This window comes from Palaemon carinicauda, chromosome 17, assembly GCF_036898095.1.
Source record: "Palaemon carinicauda isolate YSFRI2023 chromosome 17, ASM3689809v2, whole genome shotgun sequence".
Classification (NCBI taxonomy): domain Eukaryota; kingdom Metazoa; phylum Arthropoda; class Malacostraca; order Decapoda; family Palaemonidae; genus Palaemon; species Palaemon carinicauda.
This window is the reverse complement of record NC_090741.1, coordinates 43,301,306-43,311,305: the sequence shown is the minus strand read 5'-3', so window position 1 is coordinate 43,311,305 and position 10,000 is coordinate 43,301,306. Positions and strand designations below refer to the sequence as shown.

The window sequence follows — 10,000 nt, the reverse complement described above, 5'->3', positions numbered from 1 at the left end:
TTTATATGTATATTTCCACATTCCAAATGATTTTGAAATCCATTTCTACCGTAAACTAATTGCTTTGTGGTGATAGTATATATTCAAAAATTATTTTCACTAAATCATTTCAGCAAAACCGGCTGTGACATGGTGGTAAGGTAATCCCACCTAACCTAACTTAGATCTTGTCGTGTCCATACTCATAAAGGAGGTGGCTACTTATCACTAACGCTCCCCCCGTCCCACACACACATACTTTTACACAGTATAAAGTATACTTGATAGAAACTGATGAAATTGTATTTTGGGCAAAAAAAAACATTTATTCATCTCACGCGAAAAATACGTTTCGGGAAAAGTTGTGTTATGTAATCGTTTAGCATTAACATGGCTAATAGAAATACATACAGAGCCGTATCTATGAATGGAGCACTGATAAATATATACCACCAAACCTATAGGCAATTTCACAGGTATCTTAAATTAGAAGGCTAATGGCTCCCTAATAGTAGCACACTAGGCCTACATACCTCCGACAAATACATAATTGTCATTGAATCACTAAGGCGATGTTGAAAGCATATCCGACAGATTGAGAAACAAAATGACAAGTGAAAAAGCATTAAAATGAGTAGTGAGAAACCACAATAGCATTTATCAATTACCTTGACATTCGTTGGTCCTTAAACTCGAGCAACGATTCTAGCGTAGTTGGTTGCTTCCGTCTTCTCTCGCTTTATCCTAACAGGATTCTTTACACAATGAAGTTCTTCATCCTTTTGATCGACTGATCAATGGAAACACGTTTTTGTCTCATAGAATACGACCTATACACTATACACTATCAACAAGGACACTTAACGACGGGAGCAGTATGCTAACCCGTCACTATCCTTGGCCAACGTTTGTGAAACTGCCGAGCAGTGTTGCCAGATTCATAGATTCAAAATTCACCAGAGAAGCATCGAAATACAACATATGAGCTTAAATGAAAATATAAAAACCAGTAGTACATTTTTTCCATTGTTATTTTTTGCTTTATTCATGGTGTAGCATAGGTTTTTTGTCGTCTGGTAAAAAAACATCGATAATAGTTTGAAAAAAAAATACTGTTGGAAATATCATATTTGGCAACACTGCTGCTGAGTAGCTTCAGTCGCTACCACTTTAAGTATTGTGTTTAAGTAATAGATTACGTTGAATTCTTCTATAACATCAAATTTGGTAGTTTGATTATATTAATCTCACATTTATTAAAGACATATTTTTTCTATAAATTTCATATGATTGATATAATCTATAACATATATTAGTTTGTATTAAATACACAATGAATAAGACACCATACCAATAAATGATGTTATAGAGGCTGGAGTTTAAAACGCCTGACTCCCTGATACATTACATGTCCGCTGTACGATAATCAAACTCCCGGTGATTTGTCACAGTAAGTTTTACATATTTTGTGTTGCATATCTCGTGGGCAGTTATTAAATACATGAACAGATAAAGTGTGAATCATATTACTGACATTTCTTAATTTTATCATTAGAAACCTTAAAGATAAAGTTTGATTATCCATAATCTAAGTAATCACACCAAAACAAAGACGGTAATCCTCCCGTGTTTGTTTTGGTGTGATTACTTAGATTATGGATATATATATATATATATATATATATATATATATATATATATATATATATATATATATATATATATATAGATATATATATATATGAGAGGAAATACCTTTATGGGGAGAAAGGATTTGTAGTATCGCCATGATCAGCAAGCTATACTAGTCAGGGCCGCCCATGAGCGATCAGAAAAAAGTCTCCCACCATCACCAATCCGCAGTTGGTCAGCATTGTGATGAAAACTGGCCAACCCACACACATGAATGAGGACATGTCTGAGGTATTTATCCTGCAGTGGACTAGAAATGGTTGAATTTATTGTTATTAAAGTTCCAACGGTCACCGTTTAACTCGGCGTTGGGGGCAGAGCTAATATATGTGACGTCACGGAAGCCTCACTGGCGGGATTATTATTATTATTATTATTATTATTATTATTATTATTATTATTATTATCATATTGAATTAAAGAATAAACTTTTAGTTTTATACATCTAATCCAGTGTAAGGGACGTTATATCGTTTTATAAGTTACATGCCAAGTCTATTAATCCTGGGTCTAAGTATCTCAACATGGGTTACATGCATGAGGGTTTTCTAATACCCAGAGTCTAATCTATTCTTTAGGCTTTGTTTTATTTTTTCATTAAATATAGCAGGTTCAACACATTGCCTCTATACTTTTTCTTCATTTTTATCTTATACTTATTCGTTTGTTCTCGTATACATTGTTTTGGTGTATTCTCTACAAGTCCATGTTTATAACATGACAACTTGATCTCTCTCTCTCTCTCTCTCTCTCTCTCTCTCTCTCTCTCTCTCTCTCTCTCTCTCTCTCTCTCAAGGTGTTAATATTGTCAAAATTATAATTCAATTTCTAATAAATGTTTATGATTTTGTTACTGTTTTCGCCTATCATTTTAATTTTTTCTATTTATGTTAAAGGCTAAACAGATAGATTTATGATATATTCCAAATTTTATTATGAATACTATTATACATAAAGTACATAGAAAAAGTGGATAGAGGACACAGAAAATAAGCTGTAGCATTTACGTGAATAAGCCACAAAAAAAGAATATCATTGTATAAGAACTAATACATAAAGCATATGATGAATCAATGAAATAAATGACGAAGAACATGATGAAAGAGAACACGTTCTAGCATGTTTCTCATTAACACTCGATCTCACATAAATATAAATTTGAACACACCCCAATATCGAGCCCTCAGGAGGACGTTGTCGTTTCCCTCACTAGGATCTAGATCTGAGCAATGAGGGCCCAGTGAGCACCCTGTAGTCATTTTTTTTAGTGAGGCAGATTTGCACCGACTCGCAAGGGTGTCCTTTTAGATCAGAACAGTTTTCTGATCGCTGATTGGTTGGACAAGATAATTCTAACCAATCAGCTATCAGGAAACTTTTCCGAGCTTAAAGGGCACTTCTGCGAGTCGGTACAAATCTGCCTCACTAAAAAAAAATGACTATATTATTATTATTATTACTATCCAAGCTACAACCCTAATTGGAAAAGCAAGATGCAATAAGCCCAGGGGCTCCAATAGGGAAAAATAGCCTAATGAGGAAAGGAAATAAGGAAATAAATAACTGAAGAGAACAAATTAACAATAAATCATTCTAAAAAAAGTAATGTAGGATGTGTTCCTTAGTTTGTGGTGTTGCCCCACATGTGCATTTAGGGTTGGTGAACAATTCCCATTTATGGCTGTTATCTCCAGTTTTGCCCTTGCTCTGTTTAGGCTTTAGGGTCACCCATTCCTTCCTGTTGAGGGTTGTTCAGCTGGGCAGGCCTTCGTTTGGGTCAGGCACGCTTTTATTGGATAGCCGTCAGTCACTTCCCTGCCACTCGTGAGCAGCTTCCCGGGTTAGTTCTAGTGACTAGTCCATCTACTGTTGCAAAGGTTTTGCGTGATTTCAATCTTCGTCTTGTTTCATGGTGGTTGTAGAGTGGATGCCTAAGCTCATTAATTTGGTTTTACTTCTCAATTGTTGCTACTGTTTCTCGTCGGATATTGCGTTATAGGATGCTGGCTGCTTCGTACAAAGATAGTAGAGGTGTTGGTTTTAGGATGCAGTAATAATCTAACAGGATTTATTTACCCACGAGTCTACCTTATGCACATGGGCATGATCTTGCCCACACTGGCAAGATCTGAGTTGTTTGTCTCAGAGCCTGTTCCCTCGCTAGTGTTGGAGAGTTTGCCGAGGAGGTTGATCCTACTTGCTACTTTGTGGTTGCTTTTATTTGAGCGCTCTTTAAAGGAAAGAGTTCTGTCAAGGGTGTGTCACCCTGCCCTTCCAGCGGAAAGGGGGAGCCCCGCCCTGCCAGCGGAAAGGAGGGAGACCCGCCGTGAAATCGGGAAGGGGGAAGCCCCGCCCTGACAGCGGTAAGGAGGGGGGCCCCCTGCCAGCAGAAAAGAGGAGCCCCCTGCTAGCAGGAAGGGGGGAGCCCCGCCCTACCAGCAGGAAGGGGGGAGCCCCGCCCTGCCAATCTAAACAATTAAGTAGACTGGGTAATGGTGATTTCCCAGTTTTTGGCACGCCATTTGATCTTCAACTTTCTGTTTGCTTGGTGATTGTTCAGGTAGAAGGCCGACACCTGTGTTTTGCATGGATTAACACTGAGGTGCCTCTTTTTGTAGTAGATGGAGAGGATAGTCTCTTAGCTCCCTAGGACGCTTGACAGTCTTTCCTCGATGGTGGTGAAACAGTCTGATTGTGTGGAAATGAACAGGTCGTCTACATGTACAGTTAGAATCAAGAGAACGCAGACACTCTAGGGAGATCTTTCGTCAGATGTCTCTAGTGTTCCGGTGACAAAACAGGCAAGGTGTTGCTCTTCTTACTACTACTATGAAATGGGCGGAGCCCTCTCCAACCTTAGCGAATCAAAGACAGCAAAGGGGTGTTTTTGCTAGTCAAAGCATTAAAATTTTACAAATCGAGTTGCCATATTTCATTCTGTTTTATCATTTGACGTTTCGAATATCCACTGCAAATACTGAATACACACACACACACACACACACACACACACACACACACACACACACACACACACATATATATATATATATATATATATATATATATATATATATATATATATATATATATATATATCATGAATCCGCAAAATCGTGTAGAATTTACTGGAGTAACGCAGCTAAAATATTCCTTCCGTTAATAGCTACATTAGATTATTTCGACATTATCCTTGTTCAAGTCACCTATGAAAGAAAAAGTACTTTCAGATATGATTCGATGTAAAATAATGATAAAAAAAACCACCATCCATGAGTTATACCGGCCTAAATGACATTCGAGAGAGAGAGAGAGAGAGAGAGAGAGAGAGAGAGAGAGAGAGAGAGAGATTCGGCCTAAATACATCGTTCTTAACATATTGGTAGAACGTTGGTCAAAATTCGCCCGTAACTTTTTGAGTTAGGTTGGTGACAAACAGACAGAGGTGAAAACATGACCTCCTTGGCGGAGGTAATAATAATAATAATAATAATAATAATAATAATAATAATAATAATAATAATTAGACCAAAACAAATTTTGAGAGAGTTCTGTCGAGGTGAGTATTGGCCCGCGCACTGAGCCCTTTTATAATTTGGAATTGCAAGATATTTCTTTGGAATTATTAAACTTAATTAGTTCTTCTTACCTTCTAAATTCCAGGAATTTATCCATTTATCCAAACATACCGAAATCTTGTAACCCTTCCAGAAACCACATTATTACTTCCATTCTCAACTCGGGGCCGTTCTCACATAGGGGACCAAAACCCCCTGTTTCACGCTACGCTCAACTCTGCCTCACATAAATCTCATTAAGCCTTTATATGGGCGGTCAATCATATTCAGACTTTCAAAAAATTTTGCAGGGACTATTGCAGTATATCAAGAATTATGTAAAAAGCAAACATTTCAATAGTATAATATGTATTGCTAAAGTAATACAAAATGTACACAGACAAACCGAAAAAAAAATCTTGATTTTAACATATTTCTCTTTGCAAACGAAGTCCTCTCAGGAAAAAATAACTAATCTGTAATTACATATTGCATTATAAATACGTCCTTGTTACATACGCCTTTTCTTTAGCCAAAGTTTACGTTATATCGAAATAGATACCAAAACTTTTCTATCCGTTTCAAACTGATAAATCCAAATAAGCAAGTGATGATTTTTTCTCCTGACAAATTACAAATTCATTTTAAAAGATAAAGTGCCTTTAATTTTTTTATAGAAAATTTAAAGGTATTTATTCGAATGTAGTTCGAAGTTGAGATTAATTATTTTTCTTATTTATTTGTTTATTTGTTTATTTACTAGTTTATAAAGTTGCCGACGAGAGTGTTTTTGATTTGGTCGCCGCACATTGTTAAGCATAAAAACAAATGCTTGAATGTAAGTGAATAAGTCGCCAAAAAAAGATGTTAAATAGTGATATTTGGTAAATACTGTATATTTTGTAAAGGTGACAAGGTAAAGGACTTTGATGATATGCATAGCTTGGAGAAGTTCCACTCAGATGCGTATGAAAACATTGAAGAAAAGGAAATTTAACTAAATGATGAAGATTTACAATGCAAAATAAGAGGACTAGATCTTTTCGCAAGGGAGACTTAATTTCATGAGTGCCGACCCAAACAGTTTTTAATGAGACGAATACCTCAGCAGTGTTACACCATCACAGAAACTGAGGAAACATCAGACAAGAAAAGATCTATAGAGAAAGCATTTTCGCATCTACGATTTTATAAAAAAAAAAAAAAATGAAGTTATTCACAAAGTTCGGGTTCTAAAACTTTGTCATTCAGAAATATGTATAATGAGAATCTATGCAACAATATCAATAATGAAAAAGCTTTTGAAATAACTAGTCAATCTCAGGTTGAAGATTGAACACTGCTCTGACCTGAAAGACACCATCGACTTCTGATCATCCCCATATAAAGACACACTGATATTTTGTAAATCTTTGGAAACACTGAAAACAATTGTTCTTTCTGCTTATGATTTGTGAGATGGTGACTGGATCAAAGAACTTAGTCTTGAGCTTTACACTAAATTACTCAATGCCTTCAAAGAAACCAAGACACTTCTATGGCCCACCAAATCTAGTGACGTTCCTTATTATTATTATTATTATTATTATTATTATTATTATTATTATTATTATTATTATTATTAGTAGCTAAGCTACAACCCTAGTTGGAAAAGCAGGATACTATAATCCCACAGGCTCCAATAGGGAAAATAGCCCAGTGAGGAAAGGAAAAAGGAAAATAGAATATTTTAAAAAGAGTAATAACATTGGAATAAATATCTCCTATATAAACTATAAAAACTTTAACAAAACAAGAGGAAAAGAAATAAGATAGAATAGTGTTCTCGAGTGTACCTTCAAGCAAGAAATTCCTTCTTATGTTCTACAATCTGTATTTACACTAATGTGTGGTAAGAGGGACCCATCATATCGAGAATGAATATTAGTACTATCAGTTAGTCAAGATATGTGTAAAGCAGCAACAGGTGGACAGTGGAAGAGGAAAACGCATATCCTACTATGTATGACACTCCGCTATCTCTTCAAATCTAAACAATCAACTACTTTCCTAAACAAACTAGGTAATTATGAGTCCTATGTTTTTTCTTTTGAATTGGAAACAGTCCTGGCATATACATGGTTGAAAGCGTTTTAGTAATCAGTAATAGTGAGGTGGTTAAGGATCAACCTGAAGGAACAGTGTTTCATGGCGACCGAGACAACTTTGATCAGCTGGTGTCTGATGTTTATGGAACTGGATCAGTTCAAAACACAGTTGGAATCTACATGGAAGAATTTGGATTCTATAAATTTGATGGCCTGAAATTAGTCCCTCGTATGACTGAACCCATTCCTGAGAAGATTCAGAAGTCCAGTTTAAGAGTTTCCACCATACTACCGGAGAAAACGACCTGAAGAACCAACCTTCAGAGAGCCCTCAAACTGTGCTGAAAATTCCAGCATCAAGATTCTGATTTTTTTTAGATTTTTCCTTGTCATATACCCTTTGAGAGGCAATTTATCCCTGCTATATCTGGAAATATGGCTAGTAGGCTACTGCCAATACTCCAAACTTTACGAAAACTATGTATGTAGATATATATATATATATATATATATGTGCATATATATATATATATATATATATAATTACAGTATTTTTTAGATTTTTTAACGGGGAGCCCTGCCCTTCCAGCGGGAAGGGGGAGCCCCGCCCTGCCAGCGGAAAGGGGGGAGACCCGCCCTAAAATCGGGAAGGGAGGGGAGCCCCGCCCTGACAGCGGTAAGGAGGGGAGCCCCCTGCCAGCAGGAAGGGGGGAGCCCCGCCCTGCCAGCAGGAAGGGGGAAGCCCCGCCCTGCCACGAGGAAGGGGGGAGCCCCGCCCTGACAGCGGGAAGGGAGGAGCCCCGCCCTACCAGCGGGAAGGGGGGAGCCCCCTACCAGCGGGAAGGGGAGCCACGCCCTGCCAGCAGGAAGGAGGGAGCCCTGCTCTGCCAGCGGGAAGGGGGGGAGCCCCGCCCTGCCAGCGGGGAAGGCGAGAACCCCACTCTTCCAGCGGGAAGGGAGGAGCCCCACCCTGCCAGCGGGAAGGGGGAGCCCCGTCCCTGCTAACGGCAAGGAGGAAGTCCCGCCCTGCCAGCGGGAAGGGGGGAGCCCCGCCCTGCCAGCGGGAAGGGGGGAGCCCGGTCCTACCAGTGGGAAGGGGGGAGCCCCTCGCTGCCAGCGGGAAGGGGGGAGGCCTGCCCTGCCAGCGGGAAGGGGGGAGCCCCGCCCTGCCAGCGGGAAGGGGGAAGCCCGGTCCTACCAGTGGGAAGGGGGGAGCCCCTCACTGCCAGCGGGAAGGGGGGAGGCCTGCCCTGCCAGCAGGAAGGGGGGAGCCCCACCCTGCCAGCGGGAAGGGAGGAGCCCCACCCTGCCAGCGGGAAGGGAGGAGCCCCACCCTGCCAGCGGGAAGGGGGGAGCCCCTTCTTGCCAGCGGGAAGGGAGGAGCCCCACCCGGCCAACGGCAAGGGGGGAGCCCCGCCCTGCCAGCGGGAAGGGGGGAGGCCCGCCAGCCAGCGGGAAGGGGGGAGGCCTTCCCAGGCCATCGGGAAAGGGGGGAGGCCTTTCCGGGCCAGCGGGAAGCGGGCAACCTCGCCAAGCCAACAATATAGAGTTCCTGTATCTGCCTTATTTTTAAAAAAACATAATAGCCTTTTGGAAATCTCTAACAGGCTCCTAAAGGTCTTCAAAGTCTTCAAAGCTCCCCCAACTCCTTGTTTGTCTCCAATTTGTCTTTCATCATCAATACTAAAGTGCAATGCTTTCCTGTCAGAGCTCCAAAAGGAGAAATATGGAATACCGGTGCAATCCCAAATTGCCTTCAAATTGTCATTCGTCTCAAGCATAAATGTTAGAAAAGGTAAAAAGATCGTTTTAATTGTTTTATTGGCCAACCTAAATTTGCAAGCTTTTATCACCAACTCACCATGAGGCTATTAAAAAGGAAACAAGATTTGGGTTTTGCAGAAAATGCTTTGGTGAAGGTTAAGAGAATTGTTGAGTGTGACTTTAAAAGAAAACCAAAATACTTCGTCATAAAGGGATCAACGACAAGTGGAATCATGAAGGCAGTCATTAAGAGCACAACAAGAATCTTGAAGACTAATAACTGATTTATTTGAAAGGATTCGGACAGAAAAGGCAGGAAGAAGAGGGAGACAGGAAGGAGAACGGGAGAGAAGAAATAAAGAATCCGAAAAGGGCAACTAGTTATTATTTGTTGATCACTTTACGATTGTGCAGATTCGAAATGAGAATGTAAAGTCCATAATGTTGAAGATCCAAAAATAAAGATTGCGCAGAATAAGGCGGAAACTGCACAGAAGTCGGGAGTATTGAAGGATCAGAGAAAGCTAAAAATCGTCATTTTGAATTTTTTTCCCTCTAAAAGGAAGAACTTCTAAGGAGAGACACTCCAATTGGACGTCTTCCTGTTATCACGCTCTTATAAGAAAAATAATTATCTAAGACCGACAAAGGAACGGGTTTGGGATCGGCGATTTTTGGTTTACGGCGCCCCGGATTTGAACTTCAGGTTCCAGCATCGGTCGTCATTTTGTGTCAGCCTCATCATCATCTGTCTGTCGTCAGTGTTCGTGTCATCCAACACAGGTAACAGCTTTTAAAAGATACAACCAACATCCCGTTCCCCTTACAGGCTGCCAACGCAAGGGCCCATGGTCCGCCTTGTATATGGGCGGGTCAATCTAAATCATCATTATCAGGAGAGGTAATTTGAGACACGAGACC

The 10,000-nt window shown here is 39.9% G+C and overlaps 1 protein-coding gene across 1 annotated transcript in view; it reads right to left on the bottom strand.

Annotated features, from left to right (window-relative positions):
* Positions 1-771, bottom strand: part of LOC137656710 (whirlin-like) — a 755,303-nt gene extending 754,532 nt beyond the window's left edge. Inside the window, 1 exon segment of the mRNA XM_068390933.1 lies at positions 648-771. The gene's annotated coding sequence lies outside the window, so the exon portion shown is untranslated.
* Positions 772-10,000: the final 9,229 nt, after the last annotated feature.